The sequence below is a fragment of the Thunnus albacares genome, chromosome 8 (genome assembly GCF_914725855.1).
Source record: "Thunnus albacares chromosome 8, fThuAlb1.1, whole genome shotgun sequence".
NCBI classification, from domain to species: domain Eukaryota; kingdom Metazoa; phylum Chordata; class Actinopteri; order Scombriformes; family Scombridae; genus Thunnus; species Thunnus albacares.
The window spans coordinates 22,467,946-22,495,829 of NC_058113.1; the positions used below are offsets into that span (position 1 = coordinate 22,467,946).

The 27,884-nt window shown below is 42.2% G+C and overlaps 1 protein-coding gene across 8 annotated transcripts in view; it reads left to right on the top strand.

Moving 5' to 3' along the window:
- The window catches only part of erfl1 (Ets2 repressor factor like 1), a 94,755-nt gene that overhangs the window by 16,447 nt on the left and 50,424 nt on the right, over positions 1-27,884 (top strand). For 4 of the 8 annotated variants that reach the window (XM_044358874.1, XM_044358877.1, XM_044358873.1 and 1 more), the window contains exons 3-5: positions 7,610-7,699; positions 8,507-8,626; positions 26,442-26,557. The exons of 1 other annotated variant lie outside the window; for it this stretch is intronic. The gene's annotated coding sequence lies outside the window, so the exon portion shown is untranslated. Of the gene's footprint in view, positions 1-7,609; positions 7,700-8,506; positions 8,627-12,893; positions 13,027-26,441; positions 26,558-27,884 lie in introns of all 8 variants that reach the window. 3 more of the 8 variants (XM_044358878.1, XM_044358880.1, XM_044358879.1) reach the window with 3 other exon arrangements.

Here is a 27,884-nt window from a genome sequence, read left to right on the forward strand (position 1 = left end):
GACCCACTGCTGAGAGACCCTGTTTTACTTTCTTTTTTCGCTCTCTCTCTTTCGTTGTGTGTGTGTGTGTGTGTGTGTGTTTCTGCGGCGGGGGGGGGGGGGGGTGGATGAACTCTTCCCAATAGATGGATCACACCTCTAACCATTCACACACACAATTCTCTATTACCTAACTTTCACAGCTCTTTCCTATTCTCCCCTCCCTTAACCCCTGTATCTAGTCAGTGTTTTTTTTTCCCCCATTATTTGTGTCGCCTCTCTTTCTCCTCCATCTAGCTCCCTATCTTATTCCACTTCAGTCTCTATATTCCCCCATTCCCCGTCCTCTGGCCTCTAACTCTCCCATGCGGATAACCAAACCACCATGGAGACATCTCTATATCCATCTATCTATCTCTCCTTTCCTTTTGCCCTCCCTCTTTTCCCCTTTTCCTTTCTTCTCCCTCTTTTCCTCGCGAGCAAAGGGGAAGCTCGCTGCCAGTTTCAGTCTGCCAAAGGGTTTATTTAAATTAGAAACGCTTCAATCTCCTCACTCCCCCCTTCCCCTTCTCTCTCTCTCTCTCTCTCTCTCTCTCTCTCTCTCTCCCTCCCTCCCTCATTCACTTTCTACTTCTTTCTGTGGGCTGGAGTTGACTCCCACCTTTCCTCGCCGACAGCCCTCTGGGGTCCCGTCAATGCCAGGCAACTTTGTTTTGTAGATGGAAGTGGTGGAAAGTGGGGTTGGAAGGAGAGAGGAAATGAGGGAGAGGAAAAGTAGAGGTGGGAGAGTGGGAGTTGGAGAGGGGTCAGGGGAGACCTGTTAGTCAGTGTACTTTAGTTCCTTCTTCCTCTCACGGCTCATTCCACCCAGATTAGGACCTGTAAATGGCTTTAGGCTACCCAACCTGGCTTTGGATCTCCCCATCTCACAGGAATACAAGTATACTATTACCTTTTACTCTCTCATTATCACACACTCACATCTATCTTGTCCTAAAGCTCTCTGCCCTCTTGCTTTTGTTTATTTTGCTTATTATTTTCTGGAAGTACATTTGTCCCCTAATTATTGCCACATATCTCCTCCACTAACCAGGAAGGGTCAGTCATCACACCTAATCATCTCCTCTGTTAACAGTGACCCATCTCCCCGATAATCCTTCTATCTTCCCTCCCTAGGCTCTAATCCCCCCTCATACGCACTCCCCCTCCTTCCCCTCCTTCTAACCCATTAACACACAATTATTTTGGGGGGCCGACACGGACGCAGGGGAGGAAACGAGGTGTGGAGAACACAGAGAGACTGTCTCTCTAATGGCTGAGTGACACCAGACGAGCTCATAGATCATGGAGATTATTAATACCACTGTTAAACACCCCACTCAAGGACCGCCACCATCCGCACACACAGACACACAAAACCAAAATGTGCGCACACACACACACACACACACACACACACACACACACATTCTCAGACCCCCATCATATCTTATTCCCAGCACACATCTTCATATGAGCTGTCATTCATGCTTGGTGAATTGGCATCAATTTCATTTGAGTCATTTAAACAATGCCGGGTGCTCATTACAGCGTGTGGTTGAGGGGTAGAATCAGATTTACAATTACAACTCTCATTGGCAGTGTAGGCTATTATTCACAAGGTTGTTTCCTTATGATTCGCCTCCTGCAGTATTTCTAATGACGGTAATTCCAGGTTTGATCTGATTATCGTGCATACAGTGAGGTGAGAGATTCTCTGTGACTTGCCGGTAATGACCAGGGAAATGTAGCCTTTATATGGCAGTGGGGGCCCATCTAGGGAGAGGAGATTGAAAGGCAGGGTGTGTGTGTGTGTGTGTGTGTGTGTGTGTGTGTGTGTGTGTGTGTGTGTGTGTGTGTGTGTGTGTATGTATGTGTGTGTGTGTGTGTGTGTGCTTGCATCAATGACCTGTCCGTTTAACCGGTAGGGTTCTGGGGAGATGGCAGGGGGAGCCAGGCGTCCCCTGAGAGCAGGGTCTGGGGAAATCACACTCTCACTTTCACCAAACAACCTGGAGGCTGCATGGCAGCTGGCAGTAGCCAATACACACACTCCCACTCTCCATATCCTAGTTTATATGCAAAGAGACTCCTAAACACACTGGATCTGTGATGTGTTTCCCACATAAAAAATCTGAATGCAGTGAGAATCACACATCTAGCTCCTGAATGATCTGTTAGTGATGTATGATCTGTTAGTCAAATACATTAAAGAAAGGACTCGCATCTAAACAGAATGCAGAATTTCATCCATTATGATCATATTTATTGTTAGTTTTGTTGGGAGCTCTGTAAAAAAAGAAAAAAAAAGAAGACTTTTTACATTATCCCTAACTTCCTGAATTTGAAGGTCACACTTGCAGGAGCCAATAACAAAAGCAGTTTCCAGAGGTGTAAAAGCTTACTTTAGTGTTCTACTGCTCCATTAACTGATCTCAGGTCTCCCTGTGAGCTCTGCTGGTGCCAGCTCATTGATTCCTTAACTAATCACTCTAATTAAAATGCCTTTTATTCATTCAATGGTTTACATGGCAGCCTACTTGCATTTAAGGATCAGTTGCCACACACATATATACAGAAATATCTGTCAACAATTTCAGTAGATTGCCCGCTGTGTTTGGCAAGGATTTATATTTGTATAATCATATGTATCTTTTTCAAGAAGTTACATCTCACACTTTTAATAAATCAAAAGATTACCGGATTTAGCAAGTTCAAGGCCTACAGGACATGCAGTTTATGTAGCTACCAGGCTGAGTGCTCCTTAAAATACTTTGTCACCTGAGGAAATGAGTTTCCTTTTTATGCTGCATGTTATAAATTGGTCTATTTGTCTATGAGTGATTCAAGCACAAAGAATTTACACCCTAATTATTTGAAGAAATTAGAATAGCATAGTCATTAAATAATTAAATAACGCTGCCAAAGAATTATACGTTGTCTCAAGCTGTCTTATTTTGATGGATGTCTGTTTATGACTCGTTCCGCCAAGAAATTCCTACAACATTTCTTTCCTGATAATATATCAATTTATCAGCAGAGATTTTTATGTTAATTTCCTCCCTCCCCTCATCCTCCCCCTAAAATAAAGTATCTCACTCCCAAACGATCTCGAACTAATTAAGCAAGCGTTAATTAAAAATTCGAGAGAGGATAAACGTGGTAGAATTGTTATGGAAACGTTGAAGTTAATCAAGCTTTCAAATTATTGATAACATCCTTAGAACAGTGATCGATCGGGAAGACATTAAGTGGCAAAATAAAGCAGCAGCATTCTGATTTGATGTGTGTGTGTGTGTGCGTAAAGCAATGTGCAAAAACAATTAGGTCCATAATACATAATATTAGTCCGCGTGACAAATAGGATATCTTTTGTGTCACTCCAAACTTGCCTGTGTGCACGTGCGAGTCCGTGGCGCGTGCGAGTGAGCGTGAGTAAGTGCACGATGCGTGTGTGTGTGTGTGTGTTGGGGGTGGGGGGGGGGTCTCTTTATCACACCAATGCCATTAATCAAATGTGTGCGTTCAAATTGCGCTGTGAACTCCAAGAGACCGAGATATTGACGTCTGTTTATATGAATATTTCCCCTCTTTGCAGGCTTTGCGCCTACTTTAAAAGCAGCGTGCTTCCCAGTGTGTTTACATGTTTCTCCCCTGCCTGCATGTCTGTTTACGCCGGTGTCAGAGCCTGTGTGGCATGTACTTACAAGGCGCTTCATCATCCCACCAGCGATAGGAGCAATTCACCCATAAAGTGGGTCTTTCGCCCATAAATAATATTCAAGTCGCTCTATTGTTAAGTGAAAAGTTGACTGGTGTTTGATTTTTTTCTTATTTTTTTTTCTTCTTCTTCTTTTCCGCGGCGACCTCGGGTTAGGACTCATACATCACGGGATGACAGCTATAGAAAGGCCCTAAATTAGCAACTAAATCGAATATTGATCAGCTATGTGCGGCCCTGCGAGTCGCCTCCTTGCCGTTTTTTCCCGAAAGAAAGGGAGAAGGGGGGTTGGGGAGGTGGGAGGGTGAAAACGAGAGATAGAGGGGGGAGGGGGGCGGTGAAAGGTGCCTCTCTCTCTCTCTCTCTCTCTCTCTCTCTCTCTCTCTCTCTCTCTCTCTCCCTCTCTCTCTCTATCTCTCTCTCACCTCTTTCTCCTCTCTTTCTTTCTCCCTCTGAGTTTAAGTGTTTGAGTGTATGTTATTGTCAATTGCATTGGACTCAAAATAAAAACGGTCTTAAAATTGGATCTTATTTTAAATGTATGCAGTTTTTTACATTTATAAGCAAATGAGGCAAATCTCTGTATGTCTCGCGGGGGTAAGCAAACTCCAGATCCGTTCATTTTTATGCTTTAGCTGTCCATCTCTCTAGGTTACATCCCTCATATCTGCAGTTCCCCCGCAAGTATTGCTCCTTATTGTTTACATAAAGTTCAAATGAAGTCCCTCATTACCCGCTCGCCTATTGGCTCCTGTTATGGATCATTGGCTGTGTTGGCGCTGTTGCATCGACTTCCCCCTTATCCCTGCTGCTGGGACGAGTGGGAGGTCGGCGGCGCGCACATGCTCTCGCAGCGGGGACGCGTTTGATGAAACGATCAAGAGAGCTCTCTCTCTCCCGGGAAGCGTTGTGTGTCCGGGGCGGCGATGAACCAAGCCCAAGGCCGGGGGGGAGTGGGTGGTCAAGGTTGCGCCGGGTCAGTGAGATTAGCCCTGGCGTGCTCTATAACAAAGGACCAGATCGTCAGGTGCCGCCAAGTCTGGATCAAAGTATCGGGTGTAGGACAAGTGGGGCGTAAGACAGGGATGAGCTGCGGATTACAGCGGGCTAATTGGAAAGGATGCTTTCAGTCCATTAATGGGTGCTCAAATATACGGCCTGCTTCTCTTAGATGTTGTTGTTTCCTCGTTTTTGAGCAAGACCTTACATTCAGCTATAGGCTACTTTTAAGGTGGTATAAGTAACAACACCATCCTCTGTAACAAGTAAAAGTATTATCAGCAAAATACACTTGAAGTGTCAAACGTGAGCACTCATTATGTAGGATGCCCCTTTTCAGAGTGTATATTATTACATTATTATTACATATAATATTATTACTTCAGTTGTGTATTAATATGTAAGCAGCATTTTAACGTTTTAATTTGTCAAAGTGGAGCTTATTTTAACTACTTTATATACTTTTGGGTAGTTTAATCTGTAACAATCATCATCATATTTTATAAGATAATATGTTTTGTCACAAAAAAACTAAAAGTGACTAGTATCCATAGCTGTCAAATAAATGTAGATTAAGGTGCAATAATTACCTCTGAAATGATAGAGTATGATAAAATAGAAAATACAGTACTTGAGTAAATATATTTGCCTACTTTCCACTGTTTCTAGGCAAAAAGATAGCTGGGTCAAAACTTGTCTAAAAAGTGATTTGTGAACATTTCTTACTAAGTTTCCAGAAAAGGTTAACATTATCAGCTTAACAAAATAACTAGATCTCATTGTACTATACAATATATTATCCCATTGTATACACCTAACTGTAACCGAATTTGGGAGCATCACAAAAAATCAGCACAAGCTTGGATGAGGCCTACAATATGTACCTGAACTGATACAACTACAGTGTCCCATGGTGTGTGTGCTTCGCTGTCCAGGGTGCTGAACTGTCCAGAGCTGATGTGGGCGCTTGTTCGCTGTCCAAGGTGCTGAAACCACCGTGACTGGCACACTTTTCATGTTTAATCAATCAAAAGCTTACAAAACTCCCTCTGCTCCCATTTTCATGTCTTTATATGCCTTCTTAAGTTCGATGTACTTGACGCATCACCAGTTTAGCCAGTTTTAGGCTAAGTCAATAAAATACCCGATAAACGCCCATCTGTAATCAAGCTAACGGAAAGCCACAACTCATCCTGACGGGGTCGCATAGCAACCACATCGTTTAGCTCGCGGGCTTCCCATGCTTTGTCATATCAAGACCCCCCCCCCCCCCCCAAATAAGCACGTATTCCCATTTGACAAGTTTGTCACCAAGTCTCAGAGGATATTTGTGGCATAATACACTTTATATAACTGTTTATGCTGCACAATCAAGAATCAAGAGAGTAAATAATCATCAAAATAACCATTGGCATTGCGATAGTACTTTTTCATTGTAATAACATGGAGTTTTAGAGCTGTACTGCTTGACTGCGTGACAGTATAATTATATTGAACTATATCATAAAGACTCCTAATTGAGCAGGGAGACAGAGAGCTGCAGAGAGAGGCAGATGAAGTTTGTCGGGGAGACAGCGCGCACCCCTCCCTCCTTCACGCGCCTCACGGGCTACTAGCAGCTCTTCAGAAATCCGCTCGAGGACATTCCGGGAACCATCTGTTTCCGGCAGAGCACCGGGCGTGGGGCATGCAGGAAGCTAAGCTCACAAATTTGCGAGGAAAGGTGGTTGTCTGCCAATGCGCTTGTTGTGAAATATCTCCCTCCCCCTCCGCTTGAATTCCTATCTGTCGTGTCGTACACCTAAAAGAAGAAATGAAGTGTTGCAGAACATAACGGAACTCCAACCTAATGAGTCTGCATAAGTAGAGATTGTCAAATGAGTGTAGTTTGGGAGATAGGTTTGGGAAACTGGTTGTGGTACAGTTTACTATATATGATTACCCGTTCACACTACCACAATCAACTGTTTGTTAGGGTTAGTCCACGCAAACACATAACAGGTGTTCTTGTTCTCCCTCTCTCTCTCTTTCTGTGTGTGTGTGTGTGTGTGTGATAGAAAGAGAATGAAGGGATGTAGTGCGGAGGTAAACTGGCAGAGAGACAAACCAATCTCCACCTCTCTGATGAAAAGTGCCTTGGGCATCTGCAGCACAGACTGCAATACTATACTGTGGAGAGGATATGATCTTTCCATCTTTCTGCTCTTATCACTTTGGTTGTGATCTAATTTAAATGAGACAAATTCGTCCTAGTGTCCTGCTCCTAGTTTTAGCCTATTTTAAACAAATTCATTTAAACCTGCAGTGCGGGACTTTTAAATAACCATCAGTTGCATTCAAGCCCTTGCCAAACGACCTCACACAATGCTGATTAAGCCTATCACCATCAGATAAATCTCTGTATTTCACCTTATACACAGTTTTAAAATCTGGTGTCTGGTATGACATTCCCGCGCTGGCGCACCGATGGTGCCAAAGGCCACCAAAGATAAGTATCCCAGAATGCATTTCGCACCAACCGCGTGATGGCGGAAATTAAGTTGTTGTAATTTTTGCTGTAGGACTGTTAATATGTCACTTTTAGATTCCCAGTATGTGGTTAGTTTATCCAAATAAAGCCTATTTGGAAATTTGTTTTCGGAGCTGTGAGGAGACCAGCTGGTCGGCTTACGTCCTAAAGCATGTGTCTACAGTGTTTTTGTAATTACTCTGACTGCCAGAGGGAGGAGACAAAAATTTCGCACCGCAGGTTTAAGGTCAAAACTTTAACCAGACATTGGTTTAAAGCAAGAGTATTGTAGATAGCACAGTGACACTGTTGGTGGATTTGGGGAAGAAAAATGACGAGATCCCCACTTGCTCCCGGTACAGGGGGAGTGTTTTCTCCTTCCCCTGCAAACTGGAGATGACAAGCCTGCAGATGAATCACCTGAGACCAAAGGAACCTGCAGACACCTCACAGTGAGTGGAAAGTGTTAACAGGATCATAGCCTGAGGCCAAGGAAAGAGATCTCTATTCTATGAGCTCATGTTTGAACAGGACATCATCTCTCTCCTTTGTATTCAATGTGGTTTTCCCTACAGTATTTTATGTATATGTGTGATATAAATTCACTTATGTAGTGGATGGTATTTGGAGACAAGAATTTGCAAAATGTATTTGTGAAATGCACAAAGGCTGTATTCTTATTTGACATTATAAAGATGGAAAAAAAAAACATCTGACAGAACCGAATAAAAAAATTTGGAAAATTGTTGATACACAAGTGAAAGCTATAGATACAGTTGCTCATATCCAGAAGTATGACCTCTCACTGAGTCCACAAACTACAGGGGATAGACAAAATAATGTAAACTAATCAGGGGACACAATTTAACCTTTTAAATAACTCAATCACAATTACAAACACTTCTACAAAGTTAAATCATGTTAGATACAGTGACAGTTAGCAGCAGTCTTCAGCTGTAAAACAGGTTTGGCAATCAGCACTTTGATCTGTTAGTTTTCAAAATAACATGCGGCAACTTACAGAGCTCCAAAAATGCCATGATATTTGTGGAAAAAATGCAAGTGTATCAATAAACAAAAATCCCAGATTATTTAATCGCTCCAAACGAGCAGTGTTGACAAATACTGGCAGTTGCCAACTGATATACGGTAATCTACATTGTTACTGCAAAGTCATACTGGTTAACATACTGGTTATTTTTTCTAACCCTTGTATTTGTTCCCAAGAATTATTTATGTTTCTCTTTGCCATATTGCAGAGGTTTGGAGAAGGATGTTATCACATTTGGAGAGTGATATTGATTAATGAGAACCTTTTTGTCACACACCGAAGATACGGGAGACTGATCACTAAAGATCAAAACAAAGGAGCGAGCCAGGTAAGAGCAAACAACGAGCAACAATAAGCACAATTGACAACGGCAGATGCAGCTTTGTTAGCCAGAACAAGACCTGAGAGGGAAAGAAAGAGAGACAAAAAAATCTCAGAAAAATCAAGCAGAAAAGTACCAATGGGAAGAGAAGGATGGAAGTAGTAGGGATAGAGAGGGAAAGAGGAAGGAAAGGAGGAATGAGGGATAATTGCATTAGAAAGAAGAGAGGGCCAAAAGGAAGGAAATGATTAGAGGAGAAGGGACTGATATCCGATAGAGAGAAGAAGGGATGGAGGAGGGGATGTGTGGGAGAGGAGGGCTCACTTACCGCCCGCCGTTCAATACATACTGACACTCTCTCTCTGTGTCAATACACAAACACGCTCTGTGTGTGTGTGTGTGTGTGTGTGTGTGTGTGTGTGTGTGTGTGTCTGTGTTGTCTGTGTGCTGGTACAGGTCTGTTAATCCTAGTCTAGCGTCCTATCTCACTTGTCCCATCCGCGGTCTCTGAGGAACATTGAGTGTCAGTCTCACTCATTCCCTGCGTCGCCGTTCGTCTTGAACTTCCACTTTGCCTTCTGCAGTTTCAAGTCACACTGATTAGAATCAAACTGATTATCTACAAATGCTATTTTTAATTTAGTAACATTTTCAACCACTATTCCAATTAGTTTAATCAATATTATTCTTGATTAATGCTTTAACTTCCAAATTGTCTTATTTGGTCCCTCAGATGGCATATTTGAAATATAAACCAGCTTTTCATTATTTATTCTTTTTTTATTATTCTGTTGTCTTCATCTTTCTCTTTGTTCCTCTGTCTGGCATGTCCCTCTGTGTGTCTTTTTTTCTTTCACCTTGTATTTGTCTTGCCTCAAAGTTATACTATCTTGGTGCATATCTCTTGTGCGTCCCCATCTATCAACTGCCTTCCCCATTCTCTCTATTCTCCTCTCTCCCTCCTTCCAGGCGGCCTACCTTTTGTCATTGACCCCTGCCCTGGGTGTCTGGGCATTGACTGGCTCTCTCCGTGTCACTGGAGCTCCCTGTCAATACTTACCAGGTTTGGCCACCCTCTGCGCTGTGGTCAGAGAGTGGGGGAGAGAGGGAGATACACGAGATGCTCCACAGCACCAGCAGATAAAATAAAAATGAATGAGAGGGAGAGTAAAACAAAGAGGGGTGGAGGAGAAAATGATGGAGCGAAGCAGCTGGTCAGCAACCTTATAAGGTTGTTACACTTTGGTAGAGCCTGCTCAGTTTTTGGTACATGAAGCTTTACAGTATATGAGCTCACTAACAGTGTACCACCACCATTAGCTGCCCCAGATATCTGCAGCCGTCACATACAATTCTTTATTTTTAACAATTCATGTCTGCCTCGTTTTTTACTTGAATAGACTTTGAGAAAAAGGCCAAGGATTGGACACTAGCACATGAGCTAATGCTAATCTTGTTAGAAATTTCTGGCATTTCTCACATATTTGACATTTCTACATTTCTTCTTCTGTAACAACCACATTATCCCGTCTCTACCACAAGATGGGACTCAAAGTTTTATGCTACGTCTATTTAGCTCATGAGAATGGACCTAGGGAAAATTGTTTTAGCTGTTAAGCACTGCACAAATTAAACAAACTTCATAAAACTTATTAACTATATCACTAGTTCATGTAAAGCATCGACTTGATGGATCTTCATGTTTTTCTTTATGCAGTTCTGTCCTTTTGATTGCATTTCATTTCTTTATTTATGAGGACAATGCACATTAATCAGCATTTCTGTAAACATGTCAATGTTAGTCAGCCAGCTAAATTTCAACTGCAGTCCCTTAGCAGGATGTTCTGAAAACCAATAAAATGACAAGTTAAAATCAATACAGTCACAAATATTACATCACAGGACAGGAAGACACCGTTACACAATATCAACAATACAACAATATCAGTAAAATCAACAATTATGTCCGGCATATATCTGTTATAGCAGATATATGCTAGCAACTTAAAATAAAAACAAATGAAAAGTTAATTGTACTTTTTGTAGACAAGGTAAAATGTTCACATAAGAACATAATACACAGTAAAGAACTATGAAATAAAACAACTGCATATATATTTTTAAATTTAAATCATTGTTACTAATCAAACAATTTTCTATAATTGCATTTTGCAATATATTTTACTTTTCTTTTAAATGGGCTGATTTACTGTACATCACCTGTATTTCTAAGGTTAACATTTAGGTTGCTTTTGTTCTCTCAGACTTTAAAGTTGGATTCAGTGTGTGGTTGAATATGAGTGACTTGAGCCCTTTTTTGAGGTTTAAGAACCCTTGATCCACTTTATATTATATTTTTTTCTCAAGCTCATGTACTATGAGCACTGCATGCAAATAAATCACTATTACTAAATTAGCTACAGCTATCATAATGTCATTTAATCCACAAATAAACATTGGGAACAGAAAAAATATTCTTTGATTTAGTTGGAAATACTTAGGATTAAGATGTAGTCAGAAGATGATAAAAAGTAGAAACACAGAGGGCATGATGGGATTCCTGTGGCAGCCGATGTCGTTGGTTGACTATGTCTGAGATCTGCATGTTCAAGCTATAGTGTTAAAGTATTCTATAAAAGAGAAAAGTTAGTTTTAAGAAACCGTTACTGAGAAGAAGAGGTCAAAGAGCATGATGACAGATTTAGGATTCGTGTGGTTATAGCTTGATACATGTTGTTCATACTAGATAAAGGTGGATATATTGAACATTTTATTGTACGCTTAAATAAACAATAAGTATGTGATATCCCCAATCACGTTTTGGGCTGTGGCCATAAATGTTGTTCTCTATATCCTCATCCAGAATTCATACAGTATCATTTATAAACTCTGTGTGAGCGTCACTCCCTATTTTACAGTCTACTCCATCGGCAGCACGCTCGGCCTCCCATTCCCTCTTTCCCTCTTTCCTCTTTACTCTTTTCATTTCCTCTAATCTCTCACTCCCCCTTGCTCTACCTCCGTGTCACTTTGATTTCCCTATCCACTGGCCTGTGGGATGTGTGTGTGTGCGTGTGTATGTGTGTAAGAGGGAGAAAGAGCTGTGTGTTGTCTGTTAAGAGAGCATGACTTAATTGTGTAAAGCAGCTTCACAATCGTTGTAAGTGAATCAGTGGATGTGTCCTTTAGCACATCAGTATATGTGGCGTTGGAATCACATGGAATGTCTCATGTAATCCACGTACCTCAAACACAAACACACATGCATTTTCTATTTTGGTTGCAGGTGTGTCAGAGCATTCTCTGCTTTATTTAAACTATATTTATATGGATATCAGCATGAGGTTGAATGTTCATGCATACGTATATGGTTGTCTAAGTATATGATTGTGCATATGAGTGTGTGACGTGTGTGTCTGTTCATGTGTGTGCATGAGTAAATATATGTGTTTTTGTACTGTGTGCATGTGTGTGTGTGCACAGACGCCTCAGCGTCTGGGCTCGAGCCTGGATGGGCTTGTCTATATGAGAGTAGACAGTGTGCGCGTGGAGAGCAGGGGAGTGAGAAGGACGTAGCGGCAGTTGGGGGGGGAGAGGCAGCACTAGGCCGAGGGGCCCCCCTCTCGTAGACAGTTTGACTGATGACATGCATTAAACAGTTAATCTGTCTGATTGAATGTTTGCTTCCTCCAAATTGAAACATTAAACAACAAGGCGAGAGAGAGAGGGAGGAGAGCCCGAAGAGGAGAGAGGGATATGGCTTCATCTATTGCCCAAATCATGCAAAGCATGAGACTGGAATATATAATACTGTCCTGTGAGCTAGAGAGAGGGGGAGCGAGAGGAGGAGAGAGATTGGAAGGGACAGAGAGAGGAGTGTGAATGAGGGAAAGAAAAAAAACAAGTGAGTGAGAGAGAGAGATGAGAATGGAAAGGCTCTGGGTAGGTGGAAGGGACAAGAGGAGAAAAGGGTTAGTGAGGGGGAGAGAGGAAAAGAAAGAAAGGGATCAGTGAGATGGAGAGGATGCAGCAGAATAGGCCCATAGAGAGAAGCTCTGCAGAGGCAAAGTTCTCCTTAGCTGACAGTCCAGCAGAGACAAAAAGCAAATATTAAACAGCATCAGTTTGAAAGGATTATGTTGGTATTATAAAGACAGAGCAACAATAAACACAATTTTGTCTGTTTTGAGCCTCACACAAATTCTGCCTATACAAACTTCTTTTGTTCAGCCCTAAAGCATTTATGACCCCGTTGTTTGTCTTTATGTTCCAGACAGGAAGAGACGAGGCAGTTGTCACTATTTCCTAACCTGGTTTTACTTCCTGGGGTCATGACCCCTCTCACAGAGCTTGGAAGCTCCTTATGTTGTCAGCTCTCTCCCATTGGGACTGACTCAGAAAGCAAGGTACACCCTTTTAGACTACATCATTATATGCTCTAGATGACGTGAAAAATTATGTGATAAAAGAATGGATTTCTTCACGGTGAAATACTCTCAGCGAGAGAACAAGTGAATATTAGACATTTTAACATCTTCATTAAAAACACAAATGAAAACTGGCTGTAATATTAATGAATTCAGAACCTGGCAGTCTTTTATCAGCATCATGAAGTTATTTTGCTATCTGAAGTCTTAAAGTGGTCAGTATATATAAAGATATAAAGAGCTTGGTCTTCTGAATTTAATTTTTACAGTGCATCAGATGAATGCATGGGCAGAGGGACAGATAACAGACAGACAGATAAACGATAGGTTAGCTTCTAACAGTGCTGTTGCCACAGAAATGCTGGATCAGATTGGGTGACCCCTAGCTGTTAATGTGATATGTCATTTAGCCTTAGCCCGACCCTGTTCCCCTACCAGGGTTCACCACCGTTACCATGCTCCAAATGGGCTTCCCTTCCCTTTGTTTCAAGTGCATATTCTCCTCCGTCAAAATGACCATCATTTTCTCCACCAGCTGATTTTGGTCCAGCTCCAAGACTGAGGTATAATTGCGCAAACAGACACCCACTAGGTCTTGATGAGCACATGAGTTTAAAGCCACTTTACCACCCAACAGTCAGCAGCCAGAGAGAAGAAAAAAAAAAAACAACAGGAGAAGATGAAAACATTAATGGATAGGTTGCAGGATGGACGGATAAATTGATAGATCTTTTAGAGAAGGTCAAACTTCTGTGCCCACACGCGAGACCATCATGAAGAGAAGAGAAATTGATTGCCGCTCACAAAGGCGCTGAAATGACTAGAGAAATTATTTTCTGGGCAATGAACATTCTAGGAGGTATGGTGGGGGGAGCCGAGGGAAAGTGCAAACCTTTCTCAAAGGGTACAAAATGGCTCAAGCAAGCTGCTGTCAAGTGGAGTTGTTGGTGAGAAAGCTCATTGAGTGGATCTTCAGGTAGATCCCTGCCGAGCTGGCTGAGGGGTTGTTTGTGCGAGTGTGTGTGTATGTGTGTATGTACATTCCTGCAGGTTTGCCTACGTGTATATGTGGACAAAGTGGTGTGAGGTCTAAAAATGACTCCAAATTGAATACATCTTTTGTAAACACATCATCATTTGTCGGCAGCTAAATCTTAAAATATAAGCGTTTTCTGATTTAAGAACACTACAGTTAAGGTTTGGTTAAGCACAAAAACTTGGTTGGGGTGAGGAAAAGACTGTGATCTCAGTTAAAGCAGCTACTTGGTTAAAGGAAAATTTTGCCTTGTTTTATGTAGATTTCCAATCAGTGTTGATGATAAATGTAGTCAATTGAAGCAATAAATTCCTCAGTGCATGCTGGAAGTGCCTACGTTTACCAGGATGCATTGCACGCAAGCTTCTGACGTCCAACCCCCAAACCCATTCTGGCTCGAATAAATACATCTGAATATCCAAGTCAGCCAAAACCCTGTAAAATGTATCCTCATCCATAACATCCTCTGCACTCATATTTTGGGATGCCATTTTCGCTGTTGGAAACATAACTAGTTTGCAATACAAGTGAAGAGAACAAGGAAATTTTGTTTTTGGGCGGTATCTAGAGCACACTCCCTGGCTACCCAGAGCTGAAACAGCCTGTAGTTCCTCCTCGCCCTCAACTACGTCACTGTACATGTCAAATGACGATGCTGGTGCCAGAGGAAAACAGATTTTGCAGCTGCGCCCCAGAGACACAGAGAACATGGGCAACAACTGCAGGCGTTTTTCACACTAATTTGGATAGCTAGAGATGAGGGCGAAAGTCGGCAAAAATGTACGATCATGGCTATTGTTGGAAGAAACTAGTATTGACTGGTGGTAGGAAACGAGAAGCAAACAACGGTCTCCTATGTCAAAGAAATGTCCAGTGTTTTGATGACTCTTCAATCCACCCAAACCTCTTCCTTTTGCAAACTTTGTGGCCCAATAACATCACCCAATGTTCTACTTTGCTCCTGATGGACAAGAGTCAAAATGACTTTGGCTGCTAGAAGTCTTTGTCATTTGAACATAAACAAATGTCTTAGAGGCCATGGATTGAGGGTGTCATATGTTGTACAGATCGTAAAGCTCTTGGAGGCAAATTTGTGGTTTGTGATTTTTGAGCTATATCAATAAAACTGACTTGTCTAGGTTCACGTTTTCCAATGTCTGCCCAGTCTGTACTGGCTGTGAAACAATCCCTTCCTAGCGTTGCTCCAATGTAAGAGATGAGTGACAAAATCTATGGTATCAGCAAGGAACCACAGTCTGTGGAAACACTAAAAGGGAAAATTGTACCAAAAAGGCAGTATATTTGGAAGATACCTGACTGCTGAAACCCCACATTAGCATCAGCTAAACTTTGGAGCTCAGTTTTGCTTAGAACGAGGACTGTGGATTTAGTTCCATCTCATCTATACCTTTCCAATTTTAGAACTGGGTAAACGGACAATTATCATGTCTCTCCCCTCTCTAAAACAGCAGGCTTTTCTTTTTGTTTTCTAAAAAGCTCTCTCTCGACTCTTTCTGTCCTGTATGGTTCCTGTCACAAAGGCCTTGAGTGTCATCACAAGCATTTCTCTTATGATCTCTCCACCACTGGTGGATTAAACACCTCCCTCGTTGGGGACATAAGTGAATGCAAAACATTAAATAAACTGCGCCCTGGAGACTTAAGCTAAATGAGTGTGTATTGTGTCACAGTACTCTAGCACTCCCCCATCTCACCCCACCCCAAAAATCACAACAATCATGAATTAATCTCCTTCACTCTTAAGGCTTGTGATAAGCCCCCATCAACATCCTTCACTTGCTGAGTGATAATAAGTGATCCTTTGACACATGAAACTGTCTTTGCACCAACTTATTCTTGCACTTGGCAAACCTATTAATCCGCTCTCAGATAAACGAATCTTTCACTTCTACATCTATACCCCATCACCAAAATGAGCAATCCTCTCGTCTTATGACAATCCCCCTTTCTGATGACAATGAGGCCCCTTCCTCCTCCTCAGCTTGCCTAATGGCACTCAGATTGATAGAGGCCTCCACCAACAGCCCAACAAATGGCCCCACATCAGGACCAGAGGAATGGAGTACAGTGGTGGATATGTAGATTGGGGAGCACAGACAGAGATGGATCAGGGGGTTTATGTGTGGATAAACAGAGTGAGGTTGATTGCTAGCACAGAGAGGGGCCATTACGGCGAATCCGCACGCTAATCATAATGAATCACTTACTTATTAAGCGTTAATTATGGCACACAAATACATCCCATGCAGGCGAGCGAGCAGGGAGGCAGGCAATGGTGTCTGCCACCGTTCTGGGGGTGGGGGTGGAGGGGGGTGTACAGGAGTAGACGAGGAGGCCACAATAATTTATTCTTATGTATTAATTTCCCTAATTAAAACAACAAGGCTGTGGAATAGAAGTGTTTTCTTTGGGTGAAACAAATGAAGGCCCTGAAAAAGCGATATGAAACCAGGCGTGGCACGGTGTAAACATTAAATCATGTGAAGTGATGGTGCTTGTTCAGCTGTTCATTATTAGAATAGCTTTATCCAATTGGGCTGCCCCCTCTCACCCGTTTTCTTTGTTATTATATCATACAACCCATCCTCTGTCATAAGGAGCACACATACTCACACACACACACATACTTGTACTCTGATGATGTGGATGGCAGATTTCATCATCATTATTCAATAAATGGTTTACTTGCCACACGCAGTATCACAATAAGCCACAGCATCCTCCCGAAATGCCATAAAATCAGACAGAAACGCCCCATCTTTTCCATCTGATTGTCAGATGCTTCTATCTTCTCTCTACGACAGTACAGGCCTTTTACTGGAGCTAAACTGCTTCTCTCATTTTCTCAAATTCATTCATCTACTCTCATAGTCTTCCTCTCGCTTTTTCCACAATGCCTTCTCTCAATCTCCTCTCTCAGTCCCGGAGTGGCCCACCTGAGCGGGCGGGGCGCGGTAATGGCGTTAATGCCCGGTAATACGGGCCAGATATTATAATCTCAACACTGTCACATTGCGTTAGCCGCGGGAGACTGACGTGTCAATGCCACAGCGAGCAGGTGACGCGCGGGGCTCAGGAAGCGTGGCCCGGTAATCGTCCAATACAGACACATTTATTTTGGGGTTGAATATTTTCACCACGCTGCTTTTGCCGCAGCGCAGCGGGTGTTTGAGGGGGAAACTTGTGTCAGTCCGCCTGTCAGGGAAGAGGCACTACATCTTATCTATACCTAAATGGCAGCCAATAAACTTTATCACAAAGCTCATCATTTTAAGTTGCTTTTACATTTCTGCACCAGACTTATGGCCAGATATGGTGCTCTTATCATCATAAATCTAACATTAACTGGAATTAGTGCAGAATTTGCACTTCTACTAGATATTGTTATAATATGTTGCTATGTAATAGACCACAAATTTAGTTTACCCATAATACTTCATGATGATGTTTGTACTTCACCGGTCTTTTACTAAAACTCAGTGATGTCAGTTTTTGTTGAATCAAGTAGAGTTTTGCAACTTGACAATCAAATTCTGCTTCATCATCCATTGTAATGGATTATATTAGATGCATGATGACATTTATAATATCAATATAGAACTTCATCCTTTGTTTCTGTGCATTAAAGGCTTGAAAGTCTTTTTCTGGCCATATAAATTTCACGAGTGCAACCTTTAACTCAAAAAACTAAAAATAACTACATTTCCTTTGTTTTCAGTCGATCATAATTGGAAATATTGACCCAATTTACTGCAGTACAAACATGCAAACAAACAACAACAACATCAGAAAATATATAACTTAAGTTTAGATGTTGTCTTGGGTTAATCCATGTATTTAATGACCTTATTGATCAATTTGAGAGTGAAAGTAGAATCCAATCCCGATGTGTTTTGAATTTGTGTTTTAGGGCAAGGCTTTTGTCCACATTTGGATTATAAATTGTACTTTTGATGCAGACTGAAGTCAAGTTTGTTTATACATTTCTCAAAGTGCCCCATATTCCAAAGCATAAACTGTAATATACTTCATAACATAACATATTCTGTATACCAACACATAGATAGAGGCTACAGGCTACACATTAACCAGATGCATACACAGCATCCCTTATAATCCATATACCATATTACATCATATATTGTACTACATCATCATACAGATCATACACAGCAGAGTCAGTGTGGGCAGTTTTCATATGACCTGCATGCCTTTGAATTGCTGGAAACTGAAGCACCTTGAGGAAACCCTTGTGACATCGGTAGGACAAACAAAAGCCACCACAGAAGGGATTCAAACCCATCACTTTCTTATCGCTCTGTCTCTAGGCCTACCTTTTAAATAATATATTTTTTGGCCTTTCGTAAAAGCAACGGCAAAAAGAAAACGACCCATCCCTCACATGACAGTCTCCAGTTACGCTCTTGTGGGCGCACGCCTCGTCAGTGATTTATGCGCGTGTGTAATTGAGTGTTAATAAAAAGTGTGTCCGGAGCGCGTGTAATTGTGTGTTTTCAGGACCCACCATGTGTGAGCTTCTGTGTAATTGGGTGTTATCGATGTTGTGAGTGTATGTCGAGGGTGAAAGAGCGAACGGACAGGTTACAGTGCGATCGCAGTTTGGACGGTGCCCCTTAAAAGTATATGGATTTTAAAAATATTTTTATATTTTTCAGATATGAATTCTTTGCAATACCTATTTTGATTTTAGGGTGAGCCATAGAATTAGTGGGAGCCCTCATGATATGAGGATATGGCATTAGCAAAGTTGCAACACATTCAAAACCTTTAAAAAAAATACTTTATTGATTCGTGATATAGAGATAAGAGAATCAATTAATATTTTAGCTCTTAGACATGTATTGTATGATTGGTGTGTACTATTTAATATATAACATTGTGAAGTATAGGTATGAAAGATATAGATAGTTAAGAATAGTCTTTCTCTTTGCATAATTTATAGTTTCTACGTGCGTGTGCCAAATTAGTGCTTATCTATGTGTGTAGTGTTGCTGTAACAGAATAGGTGTGTGTATGTATATGTGGTGGGGATGGCAGTTGAATAGAATAGGTGTGTGTGTGTGTGTGTGTGTGTGTGTGTGTGTGTGTGTGTGTGTATATATATATATAGTGTGGTGCGGGTGCTGTTTAATTGATGCGGGCTGGCCATCGATCCCTCCCGCCCAGCCTAATGAAGGCCTGATTGGTTTGTGAGGGCTGGCTGGTTCTGCTTAGCTGCCTCTGCCTGCTGCCCTGGCTGCACACACTATAACACACACTCACACACAAACACACACTCAATTCAACATCATTCTTCCTTCTCTCTCTCTCTCTCTCTCTCTCTCTCTCTTTCTCTTTCTCTCTCCTCATCTTACACTCTGTCTCTGTCTCCCTCTTTACATTTCTGCTCTGACTTTCTTCTTGTCTTACTGTCTGCAACTCTCCTTTGCTGGTTACAGCGCCGTGTCCATTGTCTGCCTGAGTCCTAAAATGACATCTAAATTCCCCGTAATTTACAGCCAAGTGCTACACTTACTGATAATGAAAATTCATTCTTTGGTAAAAAAAAAAAAAAAAAAAAAAAAATCAAAATGAAACTCCAACACTCAGTGATCCATTAACTGTAAACTTTGTGTGCTTAAACTTGACCCATGCCGTGTAAAATCTTGGCCCTTTTTTGATGGATTTGAAAAACTTTGACGCTCAAGTGTCAATATAGTGAATGGAAATTATGCAGACAAATTCCAGTATGCCGTTCAGCAGTCTTTTAGATCATGCGAATCCTCCTTCATTCACTCTCTCTGGCAATGATATGTGTCCCGTCTCTTTTCTCCATCACCGTCTCACTAGTGTCAGTGTCAGTGTCTGCCTTTATCTGTCAGCCAGCTCCCAAACCAGTCAGTCGGTCAGTCAGATGTCACAGTGCCTCTCCTGTCATGGCAGTGCCCATAAATGTCTTTTTGTGTCACTCAGCTCACTACAGACACAGGTATTACACCGCCCTGTTAATGGCTTTGTCAGATGGCCTTTTCACAGAGCCAGTCACGAAGACAGACAGGGGACTGCTATCAGTCCGTGTGTGCGTCTGCGTATATGTGTGTGTACATGTATATGTTTCAGTCACAGGCAGCAAAGACTCGGTTCGGGAAATAAAAGGCTACCTAAGTATCCGCCGTAGTTATGTATCAGCAAAATTCCTCTGAGTGGCTTTTCTGTCAGGCGGCAGAGCAGACGTTCAAATTTGTCACTGTCTGTCATTCAGCCTGCTGTCATAATTGTTGGAATAATTTGTCTGATACGTTCTTTTATAGAAAGATAAATACAACTAAAATGCTGGGAAATTCATTGAAGAATACCACATCTCATAAATCAAATTTGAACTTACAAATCAGCAATACGGCAGTCACTTAAGACTTTAGAGCCTTACAATGTCATTAATAAATGTACACACACACACATATACAGAAACACACATATATGAATCTTTATGTCAATGTTTTATCAACTTTGGTTGAGCCTTCTTCACGAACTTAGTGCTAAATCTGGATACACATAAACTTTTACTTAAATATGAAATAACCAAAAGGTAAAAATATTGTGTCTCTAAAAAATATTCTCTAAATATCAGGTTGTACAAAAAACAATAATATTTTCAATATACTGCACTGCTTTATTATGTTTTTTAAGACAACTTCAGCAGCACAGCCACGGACAATGTGATGCTCAAAGTATTCAGCACTCTACTTTTGTTATTGTAATGACTCAAATATACAAATGGAAGGTTTATTGTCTGTTTTTTGTCCTTTCCAGCATCCTTTTTGGAAAAAAGTGTTATTCTTTAAACAAATGTCCTCTTTCTGTTTAAATGCAGCAGAACAGCGTCTTAGATTCCTGTCGTTTTAAACGACTCTCTCCAGTTGATAGTATTCATTTAAATTAAAAGACAAATATATATGCTTCCAAGTGAAATGAATATGCAGGACTTGCAGGTGAAAGCATTCATGCAGATCATGTTGACTACTTACTAAGTTTCTCTTTTTACACATGTGGTGTGAAGGATAATTCTGGCATTGTTCTGTATATTTTTTATTTGCAGCAGCCCATGAAACCCATGGTGTGTTATTCTATCTCTTAATAATTTACAACCTCCATACCGTGTCTGTGCACTCAGCTTTAAGCCCATTCAAAGATGTAAATCTCCAGTAGGAACACAAATAGTGTTTTGTTTTGTTTTTTTAAGTCATTTTCTTAAACAGCTGGGCACTGTAGTTTTCACCAAACTATACTCCAAAAGGAGTAAGTGCTCAGTTTTTTGGGGACTATATTTAACTGCAGATTAATACACATTTGCTGCATTTGTAAGCTTTACGGCAGCACGGTTGACTCAAAATATACGACAGTGCCTGAGTCCAATGTGAGGAACATGTCACCATGTGTAACAGTGCATCTCACTTATGTGTTTTTGATTGTTTTTGGACAATAATAGAAGTCAGTGGCACAGTTGGTTTTGGTTTTCATGGGATTTGTTGACAATAGGGGGAAAAAAATGAATATTGACAACCTTCAGAGAGGACAGCAGGGCTACAAACAGTATAAGAGGAAAGACAGCACAAGACTTGTTCTATACCGTCTGTGTAAAAATTCAACATACTCTGTAACTGTGCACATTTCAGCAGTTGTTGTTTTAGAGGAGAAGGTTATAGTGAGCGACCAACAGTGCATTGATCAAGCTGCCTTTCAACCTGTGGTGCATCTTTATTTCCCGTCTGTCCGTCTGGCAAGGTAGCCCACACCTCTGGCCTCATACACCACAGCGTTCACCTCGCCAGCCTTTCGCCAACAAATACACAACAGCATACACTGTGATAAGTGGTGTGTGTTTACAGCTTGTTCATTTCCACTCTCCAACTCTCAGAAGAGGAACAAGAACAGGGGAGAGTGGGGGGAAAAAAGAGAGAGAAGGGTAGAAACAATGGGGGGAGAGAAGAAGGGGCTATCGGAAAGAAGAGGGAGGGCTTGCGGGGAGTGTTTTTGTCCTGGAGAGAAATAGCCCTCTAGGTTGTAATTGGAGGTAGAGAGAGAGAGAGAGAGAGGGAGAGAAAGAGAGAGAGAGGGAGAGGAGGGAGGAAGAGACAGGAGAAATTGCTTGGCTGGGGCTGTGTGGGATGATAGTGTTTTTGACAGGTAAATAAGGCTGTGATTGTCGACAGTTACACTGCACCTCGCTGACCCTCACACACACCGGCCTCCTCCATCTATATTTCACTCTGACACACATGCTGACTCCCTGCCTCTCCCCGTCTCTGCCAGCACACACATACACACCCAGACAGCGTTATTATCATAACTTAAAGTTTAACTTGTATCGACAGACATAAAATTCATATGTTTAGTGCTACTGAAAGTATGTCACGCTATGAATAGTTCACTAACTTCCTAATAGTTGACTAGACTGAACATAGACATGCATCTGAGGATTTATCCGAGAACATCTTGCTTACTATTTAACACACACCGGTGGTCATTTAGTCCTTTTAAAAACACCTCTTGCATCACTCCAACACAGGCTGCTACAAAGAATGTTTTGTAAGAGCAGTATTTATTCAGTATCCATCTAAATCCAAGGGGTGGACAAAATAAAAACAGGAAGCAGGAATTACAACCTCAAAAAAAACACCTTTGTGACAGTTGCAACAACAATAAAAACATTACAAGCTTCAGAAATGCAGTAGGTTTATTGTAGGGCTGTATTGGATTGGATTGTACATGTGTTTATGATATATATACCACGCATATACTGGAGTATCTTCTTTGTTTTTTAATGTTTGAGATATAGATAGATAGATAGATAGACACACTGCTGCTGTCTCTGCAACACCACCAGTAGTATCTCTTCTTCCTATCCCCTTTTCCCCTTCCTTCCATCTTCCCATTCTCTTTTATCAAGTCAACAGCCGTCTCCCCCTCCCCTCCTGCCTGCCCTTGCCTCCCCCTCCTTCCCTCCCCGCGCACTCCCCTCTCTCTCTCTCTCCCTCTCTCTCTCTCTCCCTCTCTCACTTCAATCTCAAGTGTTTTCAATTTTATTCTAGAGTGGAATTAACTACCCCCGATGTCAAATTGCCGACGAAATCGATAATAATATCTTTACAAAAGAGGATATTCCAGTCTCTCGCGTCGGCTTTTGAAAAATGGAAAATTTAGCCGAGATTGATTCATTAGTTGACACGTTATAGGACGGTATAAGTATTGATCGCGGCCTGTCATGTCCCATCTCGGCTAATCGAAGCTGAGGCGCTCTGTCGATGGGCGCATTTTTCATAATTCCGTCGCCGGGGAGAGAGACCAGCCGGCAGAGGCGACTGCAAGGCACAGAGAGAAAAAGAGGAGAGTATAGGGGGGCAGAAGAAAGATAGACGGGGGGAGAGAGATGACTTGGGGGGAAATAGGTAGGGGGCAAAGAGTGAAAGAGCGAGAAATAGAGTGAAAAAGAGGCATGGGGTAAAAAAGGAGGAGAGAAAAAAAAAAAAAAAAGAAGAGGAGAGTTTTGTGTGTCTGTGCCTGTGCGCGTCTTGCCTGTGTGTCCATACAGCATCTCCAGCCCAGAGGCCTCGGGGTGAGGCAGGGAGGGAGCCACGGGGAGGAGAGGGTATGTTAATGGTGCAGGTATTGGGGCGTAGATAATTAATGCATTAACTAATTAAAGTCAAACGGGGGAGATAACGAGGTGGAGGGGAAGTATGGGGAAAAAGGGAAAAGACGGCGGGATGGAGAGAGGAGAATTAGGGCGACAACAGGGGAAGAATGGGTTTTAATAGCGAGCGGGGAGATGCGGAGAGGTGTGAAAAAAGGAGAGATGAGAAGGAGGATGAGGGAGACCGAGAGGAGGTGTTGGGGTGGGGGAGCTCGATGAGTGGAGGGTGTGGTGGGGGTGAAATAAATAGCCTAGAAATTGAATGGCTTGGGTGCGAGCAGAGAGAAGTTCTGAGGCGGAAAAAAATATAAAGAGCAGTGAGAGAAGACACAACGACAATGATGGAGAAACTTTTGATAGTTGTGCAATTCGTTTGGAAAGTTGGCATTGGCGTGCTCAGGAGTTATAAGTCCAACATAATGCCACTCCTCTGGCAGTCTTGTCACGAGTTGCGCAAATCCAGGGGCCCCGTCAATCAACAAAGGGAGGTTGTTGAAGAGGAATGGAGTCTACCTGTTTGTCTTTTGGTCTAAAGTCTGAAACCCCCCTCAGACTCCATTGTTCTCTGTTGGATAGCAGGAGGTCATCATATTGCACAAGGATCCATACAGGTTTTGAAATAAGTGCCAAAATGGTGCGTTCGCTTACCACACAGAAAAAAGTTTTTAAAAAAACAAAACAAAGTAGCGTACGAAAATCTTTTGGTCCCATCTTCCCACCAAATTATAGCTTATCATATCCTGCAATGATCCTCATATAAATGCCAAAAAAAAGAATTCATCCATCTTAAAGGAAAACTACACAGTCCAGTAGAGGCTCTCAAAGAATCACTTGATCTGACAGCAGCTCACACAAGCCAAAAACACACACATTGTCATGTTTATATCTTGATTTTTGGTTGGTAATGACGTTCCTCTGCAACACATCTGTGGCTTCATTTGTGCCTCAATTTTAAACACAGCATATTTTTAATAACACAATGCAGGTTAGCTAAGTGTCTTTGTGGGCATGTTGTGTTGAAACCCAGACACACGGATGTGCTTGAAAAATGACACATCCATTGTCAGAGTGGAGCTGAAGCATGAGTGTGCCAGCAGCTCCAATGAGCCCGCGTGCTCTAACAATCCAGGGGGGGTGGGGGGGCAGGCAACGTGAATCTCAATCCCATAATTGATTTTGATAAACTAACATGCATGGTGTGAGGAAGTCCTCTTGCATTGAGAGAAAATCGGAGTGTGTCCGAGAGGCCACCCCCAAATCAGCAATGATAAACGCGGAGCTGAAATGGGTTTTTGTGGGATGGAATCAAGAGAAACGAGATACACCAAATTAGAAGAGATTGGCCTGATAGACTTGGATTAGAAGGAAAAGATGTATATAGGGAGGGGATGACGAGAAAAGGAGGAGAGTGAGTGAGTGAGTGCATATGTGGAAGATGGGGAGAAATGGAGGGGAGGGGGTCTCGGTACTTGGCAGTCTCTGGGTATCTCAGGTTCTCTCCGGCCGGGAAAGCGGTCGATATTTAATTGTTATTGCTAGCATGGAACGCACGGAAGCGGGGCCTGTACGAAAATTTCTCATTTATTTGGTATTCTTGTTTTCAGCTCCGGTGTGAGCTGGAGGAAAGGAGGGAGGGAGGTGGGGGTGGGGGGGTCGAATGGATGGGGGGGTCTTGCTTGTGCACTGGGGGCAAATGGAAAAGGGGGGGGGGGGATGAGATCTTTGGATGGGGATGAGATCCTTGGATGAAATCTGAAGGGGGGAAAAAACACTGCGTCCTCCTCTCCCAAGTTTAGTTTCTGTCCCTAGACACATCATATCCACCCTCTATCACCTCCACACCGCACTCCCACTCCCCCCCCCACTCCCACCCCCCACCCCCCCTCCCCTCTCTCCATCTACCCCCACCTGTCCAAAATGAAAAATCCGTCATTTTCATCAAACGTCCAACCAAATATTATCTAGCCACACTCCATTCCCAAAGATCGAATCTTATTTAGGGGCGACGGGATTCGCCATCTGTTTTCAAATTTCATTCCTCCATGAACTTTATTTTCCCTCGACTTTGGACAAAATTATAACCCGATCGATCCGCTTTCTGGCCACCACCCGTCTACATATATTTTCCTTGTGCGGTCTCTTCACTATGCGGGTCAATTTTTCTGTCTCACGTCCACAGGAACACGTGCAGAACACAGTCTGCAGCTGATAGAAACTTAACTGCAGTCGGGCTGATGTGAGGTGGAGAGGTTCAGGCTCAGCACCTTCTCTTTTTTCCTTTCCCCCCCTTCTCTCCGCGCTCTCCTCCTCTCATCCCTCCCTGCGCCCGGATCTCTCTCCCCTCACACCTGCCTGTTTTCCTCGCTTCCTCTTTTTTTTAGGCTTTGGTTACATTGCTTAATGTAAACTACAGCATACCAATTTCGGACAGTAGCAGGTTGCAGTGGAGTCCCTTTTTTTTCTGTCAACTTTTTGTTGCTCCGAGGACAACTTTTCTCTCGCTATAGTCCTGCGCGCTCCTTCTCCATCTCACTGATCTTGATTTTTTTTTTCTCTTCCACCCCTACTGGCGGTCTTCACTCACATTGCATAGATAAGCTACTCATAGATCATGCCAGTGTAACTCGTCACTCGTGTTTAATGCAGGAGGAAGGATCTGTTAAATTGACCAGATTACCATCAGTCCTCTGCGCACGTCGACAGGATTCCCAGCAACCCAAGTGGGAGCTACTGGTCAAGTCAATGAAGGTGCATCGGTGAAGGTAAGCATCATACTTCCCTATTCTGTTACCGACAAGTGGCATTAATAATTGAGAAACGCGTCAGAAATAAGATTCTCGTGAGAAATATAATGCACTTTGGTGAGAGGGAAACGTGCGCACCTCCTGCAGAAATTGATTGATGTATGCTGCGTACGCGTGTGCGCCGGAGAGTTGTCGAACAGCGCGCAGTACGCAATACGTCTCCCTCCAAAATAGATCGGCAACAATTCCTAAAAGGTTTCCTGCTTTTAGAGTGAAAACCTGTTTTGTGTGTTGCAACGGTGATTTCTATCCTCCCGCGGCTTCAGGGATCGAGACGTTAAAGCACAGAGGCTGCTGCGAGACAAATGTGAGATGAAAAGTGTAAGAGCGGTCGGGGAAGTGGATCATGAACTTGGGGGGAATGAGGATATTCTCTTCAAAAAAGTTGTCCAACTTCAGTGTTACGGAATTGTGGATTCATAGTCTGTGTTGGTAAATGCAAACATGCAGCTACACAGCCTACACAGACATGTTGCTGTATTTCCACACACTATTATTAACAGTCAGTTGGCATTCTTAAAGATAATTAAACCACAAGAATGTGTCATATGTATGGTCATATGCATATGTTGCTCATCATTTGTGCATTATAGTGCAAAATCAGCTTTACCTTCTTTATAAGCCCTAAGTATATTACAAAGGGGGTCAATTTTAACTTGTGGATGCTGTGATAAAAAGGATTTTCACTCAGTTTAAGACCTGGCATCATATTCTTGTGGCCTGGGGTGGTCTGCTCAGTTATTGTGATTATGACGAACTCTTTCCCAAACACAGAGAGCAGAGGAGTGAGAATCTAATCTCTCTGGAGCTGTTGCTTCGATACTGAACAGCAGACTGACTTTGTGAACCCGAACAATGTTTTGTTTTTTGTTTTTTTACACATCTTTGCAAACTTTATGGTTACCTCCACTGAGTTCTATTTCAAAACAAGGAAACGTGTGCGAGAGGTCAAGGTCACAGAGGCTTTTTTAACTCACACAGTTTTGCAGATTGCTGCTTTTACAACCATCAAACAGCATCAACATTAGCAGTTTTATTATGGTGATTCTCCAAGATCACCACCAGCTCATGTCTTTAACTTTAAGATGTTTATATGTTTTATGAAGGAAACCAAAATTGTCAGATATTTGCTCGACAGCACTAATTAAACACTGCACTGATGCTCATCCTGAATGTTGTTAAAGAAGTATAAAACTGCCTCACCTGCTCATAGATCCCCTATAAAAATTCAGAGTGTGGTTCAAAAAGCCCCCCCCCCATGGATACTGTCAGCATGACCTTTTCA